The sequence below is a fragment of the Bos javanicus genome, chromosome 7, assembly GCF_032452875.1.
Source record: "Bos javanicus breed banteng chromosome 7, ARS-OSU_banteng_1.0, whole genome shotgun sequence".
Classification (NCBI taxonomy): domain Eukaryota; kingdom Metazoa; phylum Chordata; class Mammalia; order Artiodactyla; family Bovidae; genus Bos; species Bos javanicus.
Genome location: NC_083874.1, coordinates 21211354 through 21227230, shown reverse-complemented (window position 1 = coordinate 21227230; position 15877 = coordinate 21211354).

Sequence of the window (15877 nt, the reverse complement as noted above, 5' to 3'; positions counted from 1 at the left end):
CCTGCTCCTCCAGTGGCCTCATCCCGAGTGTATCCACTCTCCACACCCCTCCCACCCACCAAGTTTCCTGAGAAACAACCCAGCCTGTCCCTCTGACTCAGGAAATTGTTCTGGTTGAAGGTGCCCAAAGACCATATGGGGACTTGGCACACCTGGCTTTAAGAGGAGCCCCTCCCTGTCCCATCTGCTGACTTTCGGGTAGTTGATCCTGTCACCCTGAAGTGGCATTCCCCTCCCTTCTCTCCAGGGCAAACACTCACTAAGGTGAACCGACATCCTGCTGGTCCTTCTGACTCAGTGTGTTCACTTTGTTCCTCCCTATCTCGGTGTTTCACAAGCTATGTTGTAGTTATCTACAAGAACTGGGCAAAGCTGTGGTTAAAGGAGCTGGACTTAGAGCAAACTGCCGGGGTTAGAACCCTGACTCTATCCCTTGCTATCTTTTTAACTTTAGGCGATTTACTTACCTATGCCTCTCTTCCCTCATCCTAAAATTGAGAATGATTAGGGCTTCCCTCAATTTTAGGAGGAAAGAGAGGCATAGGTAAGTAAATCGCCTAAAGTTAAAAAGATAGCAAGGGATAGAGTCAGGGTTCTAACCCCGGCAGTTTGCTCTAAGTCCAGCTTCCTTAACCACAGCTTTGCCCAGTTCTTGTAGATAACTACAACATTGAAATTATTAAAACTGAGAATAATTAGGGCTTCCCTGGGCTTCCCTGGTGGCTCAGAGGTTAAAGCGTCTGCCTGCAATGCGGAAGACCTGGATTCGATCCCTGGGTTGGAAAGATCCCCTGGAGAAGGAAGTGGCAAACCACTCCAGTATTCTTGCCTGGAGAATCCCATGGACTCTGTAGTCCATGGGGTCCCAAAGGGTCAGACACGACTAAACTACTTTCATGTATAGTACCTCTGCCACATTAAACACAATAAAATAAGTAAAGGGCTTTAAACTATATTTGAAATAAAATGCATAATAAAATCTTCCTGTCAAGATGACAGATGCCCTAATGTCAGAATCCAGAGAGGGTGTGTGTGGGGGGGGCGGTCACTCAGTGTTGAGTTGATCATCCTAGACCAGATCTGTTATTTCCTTTTTCTCCACTGTAACTGGCAAGAAATCTGTCCCAACTACCATTTTCTGCATCACAACTCTCTGAGACCTGCCCTAAATTATTTCTAAAATGATTCCTCCCCACCAGCCCCCAGTGGGGCATATTTCAAAATGATCTACTTCTAGCAGCGCTAGTTGCTGGCTGTAAGAAGGAAGAGCCCAGATTACAGCTGACTTCCTTCTCTTGGGATATGTTTGCTCGGCTTTACTAGGAAAATTTACATCTACTCCCCAAACCTCAAATTTGTTTTTCTTTCTTCCTCTTGTCCATCTCCTTGTTGTTCCTCTTCTTCTCCTTCCTTCCCCTCTGCTTCATTCTCTGCTCCTTCTCCTCCCCTCCCCTCCTCCTCTCCTTCACTCCCTCCATCACATTCTCCTCCTCCTCCTTCTTTACCCCATCCTCCTTCAGTGTTGCTGCTGGTCAGAACTACTGAAGGAGGGAGAGTTATCTGTGAAGATGCAAAGCTGAATACAGCAATCATTTCTCACATGAGGCGAAATGTTATTTCTCAAGGCAGCATTTCCCGATAGTGATAGTGAAAGTCGCTTGGTTGTGTCCAACTCTTTGCCATCCCATCAACTATACAGTCCATGGAATTCTCCAGGCCAGAATACTGGAGTGGGTTGCTATTGCCTTCTCTGGGGGATCTTCCCAACCAGGGATCAAACCCACGTTTCCTGCATTTCAGGCGAATTGTTTACCAGCAGGGCAGCGTTTCCTAGTGTTTCTTAGAAACCCTGGAGAACTTCATAGCTGTTACACACACATATACACACAGAGGTCCCATAGTTAAACAACTGTATGTATGGAAGGCTTAGTTCCATACAGGAAAATGTTTCTGTACAAGTCCTCAGAGCTTTTGATAAGGTAATATGCATTGTCACTGTCGGAGTGGTAAAGGGAATATACAGCCCTCCTCAAACTTAATTGACCATCTCTATGCCCCTACCCTGTGAGAAGGCAATGGCACCCCACTCCAGTACTCTTGCCTGGAAAATCCCATAGATGGAGGAGCCTGGTAGGCTGCAGTCCATGGGGTCGCTAAGAGTCAGACACAACTGATCGACTTCACTTTCACTTTCCACTTTCATGCATTGGAGAAGGAAATGACAACCCACTCCAGTGTTCTTGCCTGGAGAATCCCATGGACGGAGAAGCCTGGCGGGCTGCAGTCCATGGGGTCGCACAGAGTCGGACACGACTGAAGCGACTTAGCAGCAGCAGCAGTAGCATGCCCCTACCCCACATACACACTGAAGTTGAACTTGACAGTCCTCATTGTTGCTTGTCTTTTACTTTTGTTTATAATTTTTTTGTCATACAAAAGTTTAAAATGTTGATGTTGTAAAATTTACCTGTTATTTCCTTTATGGTTTTCACCATAAAATCTCCTTTAAGGTGGATTCTTTACCAGCTGAGCCACAAGGGAAGCCCCCTTTAAAAAAAAGTCCTTCCCTATCTCAAATGCATAAAGATATTCTCTTTGTATCTTCTAATGAAACATTAATTTCTTTCACATTTAGATCCTCAGTGGTTTGTTTATGTGTGTGCCAAACCCACTGTTTCATCATCACTTGATGTACAATGCAAATAGTATCAAAGACTAAATTTCTATTTGTGTGTGTAGGTCTGTGGCTCAGTGAGGATAAGGTTTACTTGTTCTAATAAGGTAGATATTTCTTTCTCACGTCATCCAGCTAGGCAGTCTCGGTGTTGCGACATTCTGTCCACACCTCCCATGTCGCTTTGCTTTGAAAAGCCTGGACCTCATGGTCCCACGTGGTGAAGTCAGCATTCCAGACAGCGGGAGGGAATGAAGGTAATAAAGAACAATGAGCAAACACTCCCAGACGGTTCCAGAAACTGCCATGTGGCACGTCTGTTTATATCCTATTGGCCACTGCTGGGAAATGGGGTCTTTATTTTGGCCATCATGTGAGAAGCTAAAAATTCCACAAAATGTTAGGAGAATAGACTTTGGGAGATGGTAGCAATCTCTGCTAAATCTGTTTCTGAATGTGTTGAGTAAGATGCCTGAAATTTTTTTCTAATTCTTTAATTTTTAATTTGTTTATTGAGAAATTAAAAATTTTAAAAATGACGAGAAAATAATCAGCTATATACACCTTTCAGAATCAACCACAGAAATGACCTGAATATTACGTCATTCCAGAAAACCCACCATGCCTAGTTACAGACAGGAGAAAATATCATAGAGATATTTTGTAAGAATTGAACAGTAATAGAGATACCATTTCAATAATTTAATTTTACTCGAATTTAAAAGAAGTTTAATTTAAAGAGGTGAAACTGAAGGGAAAGTTGAGATTTAAATAATGCTTCTTCACCACAAGAGAAATTACTTCCTAAAAGATACCTCTGAGGTTAAAGTAAAAACTGTGAAAAACATTAAGAGGCTGGAGTCAGGTTTTGGGGGGGGGTTTTGCATTTTAATTGCACGTTTCTGTATGTGTGTGTGGATTAGCTCTCATGATTCTTTCCGTCTTTCCACAGCTCTTGACCCTGCATCCTGACTTTTGTTACATATTAATGTTACATTGTCCAAGTTTATGATAATCATATTCTGTTCTAGTTACTTAGTATACATTCTAGATTTAAATAAATTTAGTGTTCAGTGACTGGTCCTTTAACTAATATCAAAGATTCTCCATTTATGAGGTCTTTATTTCAACTCATCTCTTAATGGACTGAATCTCATTGTTAAGTTGTTCTTTCAAGAAGGGTTTTGGATGTTTAAGCATGTCTGTCTGTTGCTTTTACACTGGAACCATATCCTGGCTGGATAAAATATTCTTAGGTCTCACTTTTTTTTCCCCATAGAATGTGGTAGGTTTTGTTCCTTTTTTTCTGGGAAGAAGTCTGAGGCCAGCCTGAATTTTCCCCCTTGTGGGTGACTTATTTTTTTCCTGCTTGTGTGTCTAAAGCAGTCCCTCTTCATCCTTTATTTTTTCCAGTTCAGTAATGTAACTAAAACATGCTTTCGTATTGACCATTCTGAATAAAGCTTTTCTGGAATATAATGTCTTTCAACCAGCAGTTTTAGTTTTGCTTTTTCTGCATTAAACATTCTTTTTTTAGCTCTATTTTTGGTTTCTCTTCTTCGGGGATATCAATTAATCCTTATATTGGATCATCTTTATCCGTATTCCGTTTCTATTCTTTCTAATTTCTTAAATCTGTTTACCTTATTTAGTTATCCCAATTCAGTAATTTGAACCTCTGTGGGGTCAGTTCTCTTTCTTGTTAGTTTTTATGTATCTATTTGTTCTATAATGATGCTGTTTTGTCTTTATTTTGTTGCCTTTCCACCAATGCTCTTATTTTATCATCCCATCTTTGAGCCTCTAATTTATTAAGTTCACATTCTTATTAAGTTGCTTTATATATGAAGCCATTGTAAGAAATTTCCTTTGGGGAGGAGGAGAGGAGCCCTTGGTGTGTTTTTGGCCATGTTTTCCCTCTATTTATCATCTATCATTTGCTATGTGTTTGCATCCATTTCTTTTCATCTTGATTTGCTGGCTCTGTCGAGACCTTCTTTATGCTGCTTTAACTTGATGGCAAAGAGGGGCATTTACTGACCATCTCCCCAGGTTTGAGACCAATCTGTTTTTCCCTCTGACCTAAGCAATAGGCTGGGGATTTAGCCTGTACACTTTCTGGTCGTCTGAATGGTCGCAGGGGGAAGAGGGGCACTCAGCCAAAGCAGGGTGTGGTGTTTGTTGGAATCGCTGTGCGTGTTCCTGCCCTGAGGTTCTGATCAATGCCCAGCCCAAGGCTCATGTCACCTGAATGGGGATGAATAGGGGGACACCATATACCTTTTCCAGGGAAGGAGAATAACTCGGGCTTTGGATCAATTTCTCAAGCTGGAGTGTTGTTTCTGGAGTCTTTCTTTCCATTTTCTGAGTCAGCACCATGGATCCTGCTGCAAGCTTCCTCTATTTCTCCCCAGTACACTCTGTAACACTACTCATTCAGGAAAGGAAGACTATGAAAGCATAACTCATATCTGTTTCTTTTCAGAGTCAAGAGAACTGGGGAGAATGTTTAAGGTTTTGTCTATCTCTGGGCATTGAGGACAGGGTGCAGAGCAGAGATGTGCTGTGCCACCTCTTGCCACTCCAAAATCTTCTGGCTGTTTCTTTGGATGCGAAATTTGCAGTTCATTGTATTTGCTGACAGTAAATTTTCCCTGTGATTTTTATCTACTTTATTGTATTTTGTTAGGAATTGAGAAAGAGAGATCCTATGGGGAAGCTTTCATCCACTGTCTACATCTAGAAGTGCCCCTGGCCATTTTAAAGTGGCATTGGCCATCTCTGGCTTTCACAGCTGCCTTGTTATCGAGGGCTATGAAATGATCCAAAACGAGAGCAGATCCAAGGAGCCTCCTGGGTCCTAGGCACAGAGTTCACAAGTCCCAATTTGTCCCAACCAAGCAAGCTAACTCTTCCATTTTGCAAAACACGACTCTTACAAGCCAGATTTAGGAATGATAGTCAAATGGCAATACTGCCAGGTTGAGGCCTAGGCCAGGAGTCCACTGTCCTGAAGGAAGAAACCACGTTCCAACTCCTTCCAGGAGACTGGTCAGAGTTTGCACCAAGGCTGGATACAGGAGTCATGTGGCATAGGGGGAATGACCAGCAGGAAGCAGCCCTTCCCTGGCCTCTTGGGTTTCCGGCTGTCCTCTACCTCAAGTCCCGCAGTAGAGACTGCAGGATGCGGGCGGAATAGGAAGCAGGTCAGAGCTTAGACCCCCCTGCCTTCCACCAGAACATATGGCATGGACGCCTCATACACAAAGTACTAGGAGTGCCTTGGAAAGCCCTGGAGATGGGGATGTTTGCCTTTTTAAACAGAAGAGCCTCCTATAGCACGTGAGTCCCTGGGTCTCTTAGGAGAACCCAGAGACCATGGTTCCCAGTGACACATCCAGGCTTTATAGAGCCTGAAGCTTATAGAACATGGAAGGCTTTCTTTGAGAAAATAGGATACACAATTACAAGTACAAGTTTGGAAGTAATTGAGTGAGAAAAGAACAGGACTTGGGAGGGATCCATGTAAGTGAGAGGCCTGGAATCTTAAACTTCATGTGTTTCAGGAGCTCCAGGGTGTCCTGGAACAAAAGGAACAACAGACTGGTTCCAAATCGGGAAACGAGTACGTCAAGGCTGTATATTGTCACCCTGCTTATTTAACTTAAATGCAGAGTACATCATGAGAAATGCTGGACTGGATGAAGCACAAGCTGGAATCAAGATTGCTGGGAGAAATATGAATAACCTCAGATATGCAGATGACACCACCTTTATGGCAGAAAGTGAAGAGGAACTAAAAAGCCTCTTGATGAAAGTGAAAGAGGAGAGTGAAAAAGTTGGCTTAAAACTCAACATTCAGAAAACTAAGATCATGGCATCTGGTCCCATCCCTTCATGGCAAATAGATGGAGAAACAATGGAAACAGTGACAGACTTAATTTTGGGGGGCTCCAAAATCATTGCAGATGGTGACTGCAGCCATGAAATAAAAAAGACGCTTGCTCCTTGGAAGAAAAGTTATGACCAACCTAGATAGCATATTAAAAAGCAGAGACATTACTTGGCCAACAAAGGTCCATCTAGTCAAAGCTATGGTTTTTCCAGTAGTCATGTATGGATGTGAGAGTTGGACTATAAAGAAAGCTGAGTCCAGAAGAATTGATGCTTTTGAACTGTGGTGTTGGAGAAGACTCTTGAGAGTCCCTTGGACAGCAAGAAGATCCAACCAGTCCATGCTAAAGGAAATCAGTCCTGAATATTCATTGGAAGGACTGATGCTGAAGCTGAAACTCCAGTACTTTGGCCACCTGATGGGAAGAACTGACTCATTTGAAAAGACCCTGATGCTGGGCAAGATTGAAAGCAGAAGGAGACGGGCATAACAGAGGATGAAATGGCTGGATGGCATCACCAACTCAATGGACATGAGTTTGAGTAAGCTCCAGGAGTTGGTGATGGATAGGGAAGCCTGGCGTGCTGCAGTCCATGGGGTCACAAGGAGTCGGACACAACTGAGCAACTCAACTGAACTGAACTGAAGATGTCCTTAGTAAAGGGGCCACAAAGACACCCATAGGTGCCTAGTCCCTGAGTCCACAGGGATTTCTGAAGCAACCCCCATAGTCCAGAGCTGCCCAATGGGGAGGAAACCCCACTCCAAACCTGGCCTGGAGCCAAGGACAGGGGTTGATACCAACTTTACAAGGGACTCTATGTGACTTGTCAGAAGATTCCTCCCATGGCTCTGTCCCTACCTCCCCCCACTTCCCCCAATAGGCACAGGCTTCCCTATAGTGGAAGCATTTCAGCTCCTCCAAGGTAGCTGTGACCACAAGAATCCTCTGGGAAAAATATGCTGACTGCCCAGTGACCAGAGAGCTACAAGCTGTACAAATGTTAGACTTAAGATGCTCACATATGGAATAGCCAGTGATAAGCAGCTGGCTGGCCAGCCCCTTTCAGCATGTTCTCCATCCCTGCAGCCATGAACAGGTGAGATACAAGCAGGTGGGAGGCAGCTCCACATAGTGATATGCGAGGCAGAGATGAGGAAGTTAAAATATTTTGCAATTTTGGAAAAAAATTACTTTCAAAGGCCACATGCGAAGTGGAGAGAGAAAGAATGCTTTCTTCTGGCCAAGGTGCCAAAGGGAGACTTCAGGAAAGGAGACAGTTAGCTCAGGAGAAGCAACGGCAGTGTACAGCTTAGAGCAGGAGGCGTCTGCAGAGCAATAGTCTTCAAACTGGGCCCAGAGGGGCCCTGGGGAAGAGTGGGGAAGAGAAGGCCCTACCCCCTTCCCAAACAGCTCCATTCCATCTGCTTTATATATTGGGTTTTCATTTCAACAAAGGATTCTTCTGCAGCTAAAAATAAGTCTGAAAACCACATCTCTGGGGGGAATTTATTCAGACAGACAAAATGGGTCTGGAAAAGGCTGCTGCTGGAAGGGATCCAAGGGAACAACTGAGTTTGAGTCAAGAGCGCTGAGAGGTGGAGTCTTACCTGGAACCAAGGGGTTGGCCAGAGAGATTGGAAGAATGAATCTGAGGGAGCTGAGAAAAATTACTCTAACTTGTATTAGGAGCAGAAATAAAACTAACTTAGCAATAAAGAAAACACATAGAGAAGGATGGGGCCAGCTGATGGAGGAATGAAAACAGAATAAAGGACCTGATTAATGTATAGAACCTAAGCCAGATGAGCCAATGGCCAGCCAAGGCCCCATAACTCAGCTGTTTGGCTCCTACTGCTGGTTTGCCAGATATTCATCCTCTGTGGGGAGTGGCAAGCTGGGGTGAGGGGAAGGGGCAAGACAAAAAACTTCTGAGAAAGCAGACAAAGACCTGAGGGGACACTCCTCCATTCCATTCCATTGCCCTTGTCTTTTGTGAAGAAGAAAATTTTTCCCAGATGGCCTCCTAAAAACTCCTCCTGGGGTCTCACTGACCCCAGAAATGAGTCACATGGCCACACAGAGGTTTGGGGATTGTCAAAGGTTGGCTCAGACTAATGTAATGTGTTTGGGTTATATCACTGAGAATGTTTGAATCTCCTGTAGAATGGAAGAAAAAACAACAAAAAACCATGCAAAATTAATAAGATCTGTTAATTTCAGATAGTAAGCTGGTAACTTGTGAGAAGTGCTAGATTTAGAATAAATGAAACATATGGATGTTGAACACAGATAAGAAGGATACAAGAACACAAGAGTGTTATTTGCAGATAGAAGGGGATGGAAAAAGTAAGTTATAAGGTAAGGATCCTGTTAATGCCAGATTGACAGCTGTCATCCCCAAATTAACTGTCTTGGTGACACCCATTCTCACCCCATTCTGGCCCATCCTGCTCCTCCCCGGCTCCCGCAGGGTCATCAACATGCTCCAGCTGTAGCCAGGGGTACTTGCCTGTGTTTCTCTGGTAGAGCATGTGTTGGCTCCGGGCACCTTCTGCTTGCTAAGGCCCTTTATTCAATCTCAACTCTGGTTCTCATAAGCATACTGTCAGTGGGCAAGGATGCTGGGGGAGAGAGAGAGAGGGGATGTGAACACCAGGACTCAGGATTCAGGCAGTGTGCACCTTCCACTCTACATACAGTGAATTGGAAGTGGATTTACCTACCCCGCTTCTTTCCCCTTGTTTATTACTGCAAGTTTTAAACTGAATCCTTAAGCTAAGTGATTCGACCATCTTAAATTGATTTATGAGTCCTTCTGTTCATGACCTCTGGACAGCTTCCCTGATAAAGCACTTGGAAGCCACATGGAATCAAGATAATTTCCCATGTGATAGACAATAATGGTCAACCTTTAGGACTGAGTGCATTACTATCTAAATAACATTGGAGTCCTGTTATAAAGAAGGGGAGAATGGCTGAAGTCAGCTGTTTGAAGTCACAAGAGTTCACTTAGTCTAGTCTTCTGACTCGGGGTCAGATATACTGAGTTCATTTGAGACAGAGTCTATTCTTCTGATTAAATTACAGACACAAGGCCTTCTGAATTTGTTGTCATCTATGAAATCCTCTTGGAGGGAAGGCCTGGCTCACTTCTCAGGGCCCTGCTGGTCCAGGCTATTATGGTTTTATAAGTTCCTAGACTGGCTAAACACTGAGGTCATTTCATCATTTACACGACAAAGATTTCCTGAGCACTTCCCATGTGCTGTGGCTGTGAAGATAACGAGGCACAGTTACTGCCTCCTGGAGTTCAGAGTTCAACAGGAAAGCAAATATAAAAAGTGTTTAAGATAATAACATATAGCCGAACTTGGCCACCCCTTTAAGAATCTGCCCTCAGCAAAGCAGTGTCGGGGTCCAATGAAAGGCATGAGCACCAACATCCTGAAGCCCAAATCCTGTACCCCCATGTACCAACAACCTGCTCTAGTCTCTTGCTGCCAATCTCCACCTCAGCCCAGGCTTCCGAGTGGGACTCGCGGTACCCCCTGCCAGGGGTCCAGAGGATGTGAGGATGGAGAGGGAAGAAGTCTTCCGGAGCTGACATTCAGATGCAGGATCTCCGCTGGCCCCGGCAGTTACTAACACAAAGGATGAGCCCACCCTAGGCAGCACACTGTCTAGGAATGCAGCCAGGGCCTTTGGGGAGCTACAGTAGCTCTTCCAGGCCTCCACTGAGAGGATGACAGCAGGTCAGCTCACATTACAAAAATCCCATCTGCTTTCTCGGCATGCTCCTGCACGGCTTGGAGTTGTACAAAAAAAAAAAGTAACACAAGCCCTGCTGCCTGACAGCACTAGCTCCTGGTGGTGCCATGCTCAGCAGACCCCCAGGGTTGCTTAGAAATCCCACGCCTGTTTCTAGTCACCACCCTGGCCCACTCCCCATGGCTATGGCTCCAAATAGCAGTCACTCCTCCCCAGTCCATCCCCCTTCACACTCAACTGACACTTTGACCTCTTCTTTATAAAGAAACTCCATTCATTCAGTCAACGGATACTAACTAGAGGTCTACAGTGTGCTAGAGCCATGGGGATGAATCAGGCCTGGTTCCTGCCCTCCTGCGGTACAGAGGAGCCAGAGAAATACAGACGGGCCAGATACAAGTGAAGGTGCTAAGCCAGCTTCCCAAGCCTTGACCCCACACCCCACCCTCCAGGACTCACCCAGCCCAAAACATGTGTCCATCAGCGCCACCTTGACCACCTTCTGGGATCCAACAAAGTAGGGCCCTGACCCTTCCCCGGGCATTCCCTTTTATAGTGTCAATTATTCCCTCCTTTTCCCACATCTTAAATCTCTCCCTCCCTCCTCCCTTCTCCTACCCTCTTACCTAGCCAACACCCACAAGTCTGCTCATCCTCCGGTCTTAACCACCTGCCCCCTTGTGTCCCCTGCTTATCTCTCTCCTTCCCTTTCCTTGAAGGAACAATCTACTTGTCAACTCACTCAGGCATCACATATTTCCTGTCAGTCTGTCTTTTTTCTCCATATCTCCCAGGAAACTGTGCTTGCTGAGGCTATTACTGATTTCTTGGTGTCCAAACCCAGCGGCTTCTTTTCAATTCTGATCTTACTCCTCCCACACTGTACTGAGCTCCTGTTACTTTCTCTATGATACCGTATATGTGTGCATGTGCTCTGATTCTTTAAGGCCCCATGGACTGTAGCCCGCCAGGCTCCTCTGTCCATGGAATTTTCCAGGCAAGAATAGTGTAATGGGCTGACATTTCCTATTCCAGGGGAATCTTCCGGACCCAGGGATCAAACCTGCATCTCTTGTATCTCCTGAACTGGCAGGCAGATTCTTTATTAGTAAGCTACCTGGGAGAGAAACAATACCGTATATACTCATGGTGAAAAAGAGCCAAATATATCAGAAGTACATGAAAAGGCAAGAGTGGGAGGGCCCTGTCCCAGCCTCCCACTCCACTCCCTGGGTTGATGCATGGCTTTCCAAATATTTGTCCAGGTATAAACAAAAGTAGAATTCATGCACAGTTAGAGTTTTGATTTTTCAGAAAAACAAACATAAGAAACTATATGCCTCATTCTACAAGCTCCATCCCAGCACTGACTTCCCACCGTGGGCCAGGCTCTAACCCCCCAGACTTGTGAGGAGTGTTCTTCCCCTTGGCACTTCACAAAAGCCAAGCTCCTGGGTATCTCCACTGCATCTGGACCTTGAAGTCATCAGGTCTGTGACTTGAGGCTATGGGTTTGTGTTCTGTTTCTGGCTCATGGAAATGTTTATCCTGTTTCAGCGCCAACTTCTGAATTTTCTCCTCCCATACTCTATCTATCACTATGTTGGGCTTCAAAGCACCAACTCTCAATACCGGTTCTCTTGCTTAATGGGTGATCAAGTTAGATCCTATCCCTGCCATTCTCAAACCTGCAGTGGCTCCCACCTCCCTCAGAGTAAAAGCCTAAGTTCTTATCGTGGCCTGCAAGGTGAGGACATAAGCTCCTCATTACTTCTCTGACTTCTACTCTTGCTCTCTGTGTGCAAGTCACACTTGACCCCTTGCCATCTTGAGCACTCTTTCCCCATTCCTTTCCTCCTTTAGCCATCTGCCTATGTTCTAATTTTTGGAAACACTTTCTTCCCTTGGATTTCCTGCCTCTCTATGCATTCTCTTCTCTTCTCCTCCACGGACTGCTCTTTGCCTGCCCCTTCAGGACTGAGGTTCCCCAGGGCCCCACCCACTCCTTTCTGCTCTTCCACACCTTCTTCCTAGCAGGGCTCTCCCACAGTCTCACATCCTCCATCATCTAGAAGCTCATGGCTCACTCCCGTGTCTCCAGCCCAGACATCTCTCTTGAGCTCTAGATCCTCATTCGCAGCTACCTTCCAGGTGATACACAAACACCTCTTAACTTGAAACCTCAGCTTGTCCAAACTCAACTTGCACCTTCCCCTTCTTTAATCTTCCTATCTCAGCAAACAGCAACACCGCTTTCCTCTTCTGACAAGACTTAAACTGTGGAAATTATCTTTGAATGCGCATATTCCCTCACCTCTGTTTGGAGGGTCACCAAATCCCGATTGCACCCTCAGAAGCGTCTCCTCAACCAGGCTCTCTTCTCCACCCTTGTGTCACTGCCCCAGTCCAGAGCTTTTCATCTCCTGTGGGCTCCAGCAGTAGCTTCCTCTTTGGTCTCCCCAACCCGGCTCTCTCCAGCTCCTCACCCATGTTGCCATCAGACAGCTTGCTAGGAGCCACACTGGCCACACATTGACTTCTTGTTGCCCACACATCACTTCTCTGAAGCAGGATTGCAACCCTGAACAAGGCAGATGAGACTTCAAGGGACTCAGAGTCTGAAGACAGGCACTGAACAAGCAATGACTGTAGACGGAGCCACGTGGTGATGGGGGAAGTACAGACTGTGAGGGGAACATGTAAGAGGGCACCCAATCTAGCGAAGGATCAGAGGAGACCACGCCGAGGCCCGGGCCAAGATGGAAGACGAGCAGGAGTTAACCAGACACAAAGTCCATGTGGGCTGTGAGGTGACGAGAATATCCTAATATAAAAGAGTATTTAGAGAAAGAGAGGCCCGTGCCAGGAACTGAGAGGAGCTGGAGGTCAGGGGAAGCGCTAAGACACCACGTCAAGCCTTCCAGTCCATGCTTACCATCTCTTTCCAATTTGCAATAACTGTAAGGACATTTTTATGTATATTTCTTTCTGCTACAGTACACAAAAGGAGAGGAGGAGATATTTGCAAAGAAAGAATTTCTCTTTGAGGAGGAGGAGGGGAAGGAGGAGGAATAGGAGGCCACACACAAGAAAAATGTCAGAATGGTATTAGACTTCTCATTAGCAGCACTGGTTTCTTAGAAGAAAATGGAACAATGCCTTCAAAGTTCTCAGTGAAAATTATTTTCAACCCAGAATCCTATGCCAAGTGAAGCCGTCAGTTAAATGTAAAGGAGAATAAAGAAATGTTTAGACGTTTTAAAAAGTACAATGCTTACCTTCTGTAGAGTGTGGGAGAAAGGAAATAAAAGATCCTTGAAGTTAAATAAAATTCCTCAGTCTTCAACTTGATTTACAAGTTTTAGTATTTTGGTATTATGATGTATTTTTTCTCTTTAAAAATTATATTTCCAGTTCTGTCTACTGAAAAGGACTAGGAAAATGACTGATCTAGTAACGGTGAGAAATGATGTATTCCAGATCTAGGAGCGTATATACATAAGATGGAAATGAAACATCTTATTCAGATATCAAGGAAGAATTAAGTCAAGAGGGTCAGGAGCCAACTGAACAAAGTTTCCACTGACAAATAAGATACAATGTGAGCATCACTGATAATAACTGTAACAAATTGAAGCTCATCAAATATGTTTAAATTCATGAGTAAAACTTTCAAAACTCACAAGTTGCCTTTGGAAGATGCTGCTGCTGCTGCTAAGTTGCTTCAGTTGTGTCTGACTCTGTGCGACCCCATAGACGGCAGACCCCCAGGCTCCGCCTTCCCTGGGATTCTCCAGGCAAGAGTACTGGAGTGGGTTGCCATTTCCTTCTCCCATGCATGGAACTGAAAAGTGAAAGTGAAGTTGCTCAGTCGTGTCTGACTCTTCGAGACCCCACAGACTGCAGCCTACCAGGCTCCTCTGTCCATGAGATTTTCCAGGCAAGAGTATTGGAGTGGGGTGCCATTGCCTTCTCCATTGGAAGATGCTAGGGACCCATTATTTCAAAAAATGATAAAGGGAATTTAATTTATTGATCACCAACAAGGTCCTATAGCACAGGGAATTCTGGTCTACATTATGTGGCAGTCTGGATGGGAGGAGTTTGGGGGAGAAGTAATACATGTATATGGATACACGTATGGCTGATTCCCTTTGCTGTCCACCTGGAACTATCGCAACTCTGTTAATCGGCTATACTTCAATAAAAAATAAAATTTAAAAAAACTCAACACACTAGGAATTAAAGGAATCCAAGAGTCATAAATGAAAAATCCACAGCTTACATCTTACATACACTTCTTGCGGTTTATGAAAAAAAAGAAAGAAAGGGAATTTATTAAACTTTTCCCATAGAAACCTCAGAGTAACTAAATAGTAAATGAGGGGAAATTTCTCCCTAATACAGACATCTTCCAGCTAGTACATGAAGGAGTGACAAAATATTGCCATGCTGTAATCCCCGATAAAATAATGGACCTAGGCAAGGATCATCAGCAACTGTTCGCATTATAAAAGAGAGAAAAGTAGACGTGATGTGCCTCCTTTTGGAAGTACAAGATACCCCCTATGAAACTACATCCACAATAACCAAACTTGAATCTGCTCAAGACTCTGTTTTTAATTACTAACCCATAGAAAGTACAGGAGATAAAGGACTATGTCAAATGTCACAACAGGAATGCAAGGAGCAAAGTCCAGGTTGTGGGAAATTTTATAAGGAAAACAAACAAAAAATTCTTTTTCAACAAATAAATTGTAAGGAAGAAAGAGTCGGGGGAACCATAGATTCAAAGACTCAGGAGGTGTATCAAACAGCTGTAATTGGATTCAGTTCAAACCAGCAAACATTTAGGTACATCAAAATTTGAACACCGACTGATTTTTGATGATGTTAAGGAATTATAGCTAACTTTTAGATGTGTTAATGGTATGGTAATTATGTTTTTTTAAAAGAATCCTTACTTTTTGAGATATATACATAAATATTTACTAGTAATAGGATATCTGGAATTTGCTTCAAAATAATCTGGGAGTGTAGCAAATTGACTGAGGTTTCCCTTGTGGCTCAGCTGGTTAAGAATCCACCTGCAATTCGGGAGACCTGGATTCTATCCCTGGGTTGGGAAGACCCCCTGGAGAAGGACATGGCAATCCACTCCAGTATTCTGGCCTGGAGAATTCCATGGACTGTATAGTCCATGGAGCTGAAAAGAGTCGAATATGACTGAGCGACTTTCACTTTTCACTTTGTAGGAAGTGATTAGGAATATAGGTGAAATAAGATTGACCATGAGTTGACAATTTTTGGAGCTGGTTGTTGGGTCATGTACCCATCGTTATGGGCTCATTTTGTTATTTTCTACCCTTTTATACATGTTTGAAGTTTTCCATAACAAGAAGATTAAAAAAAAAAATTACCGCCTAAGCATCTTCTGTTAGGAAGTTACTTGATAGCATGCTTCAGCAGGTTCCGAGAAAGAGAGAAAGGTATGGCGCTAAGAAACAGTGTGTGCAAGCCAGGAGAGCAGTCCAGG